Source organism: Leptonychotes weddellii, chromosome 5 (genome assembly GCF_054177405.1).
Source record: "Leptonychotes weddellii isolate Sample4059 chromosome 5, ASM5417740v2, whole genome shotgun sequence".
Taxonomy (NCBI): domain Eukaryota; kingdom Metazoa; phylum Chordata; class Mammalia; order Carnivora; family Phocidae; genus Leptonychotes; species Leptonychotes weddellii.
Genome location: NC_138373.1, coordinates 46,991,302 through 46,992,529, shown reverse-complemented (window position 1 = coordinate 46,992,529; position 1,228 = coordinate 46,991,302).

Sequence of the window (1,228 nt, the reverse complement as noted above, 5' to 3'; positions counted from 1 at the left end):
CCTCCACCCCTGCACCTCTTCCCAAGCTGACTCAGTCTGTCTGTCCTGCCGGCAACCACCGCCCTGTCCTTAGCTCTGTTGCCTTGCTTATAGGTGTCTCTGTTGCCCTCTAGACCTCCAGAAATTTGAGGACAGAGCATGTTTTAGGTATTTTTTAATAATACACGTATTTGTATCACTTGAATTTGAAAATATGCTCAGCATTATTAAAGGCTTCATCTTGACTAAGATGTTTGAATAAAAGGCTTTATGACCTAATAAGACATATGCATAAACTGGAATATCAGATGGAATGTAAGAGATAAATGGCAGGTTACAGAGGCTGATAAAACCCTCTACAAGGCGAACACAAAGGAAGAAGCAATTGCCTCCAGCTAGAGAAGGAGGAAAAGGCATTTGAGACTGATCTGAAATGATAAGCTATGTCTGTGGGGATGGGGTGGGGGATGGGGATGGAGTTGTCATAAACGGAAATTCTTCCAGACGGAAGAAATACAAATAAAATAAAATACAAGCCTCAGAGACAGGAAAGCGCGAGTATCTTCTATGAGCAAGTACTGCTGTTTTCCAGAGCCTAAGGTGCTTTCAGGCGAGAGACAAGGGCAGATGGGGTCAGGTTCCTGAGGGACTTAAAAGCCAAGCTAAGGAGGAGAGAGGGATATTTTGACCAAACAGGGGCTGGGAGTGAGGGCTAGGGGTGGGGGGAGTGTCTGTGGGCTGTGGAGCACAGACCCCCGTGCCGTTCCCAGGTATGTAGCAATATTCCACTTTTCCATGGGAGCTGCAGCACTTCTGGGAAATTTCTGGATGGACACTTCCCCGCCTCAGATAGGGCGTTGAAAGCAGGCAGCAATCTCTTCATTACAGAAGAGCAGCAAGGGTTCCCCAAGTTTGCCCCAGCACCACAATCACGGGGAGGGCTCATCACAACACAGACTGCTGGGCCCCAACCTGGAAGCACCCGAGTTAACAGGTCTGGGGGCGGCCCCCAAATTTGCATTTCCAATAACTCCCCAGGCGAGACCAGCCTTTGCAAACCATTGTCCAAGAACATCTCTAGGAGGGAAATGGTAAGTGTAGAGCCGAAACCAAGAGTCTGCCGATGCTCACCTGACTGGGCCACCAGGCGCCCCCCTTTTTGATGGAAATTTAAATTATTTCCAATTTTTGGCTCTTACAAATACCCTTGTGTACGTCTCTTTGTGCATTCACCCACCTACTAGAGGAA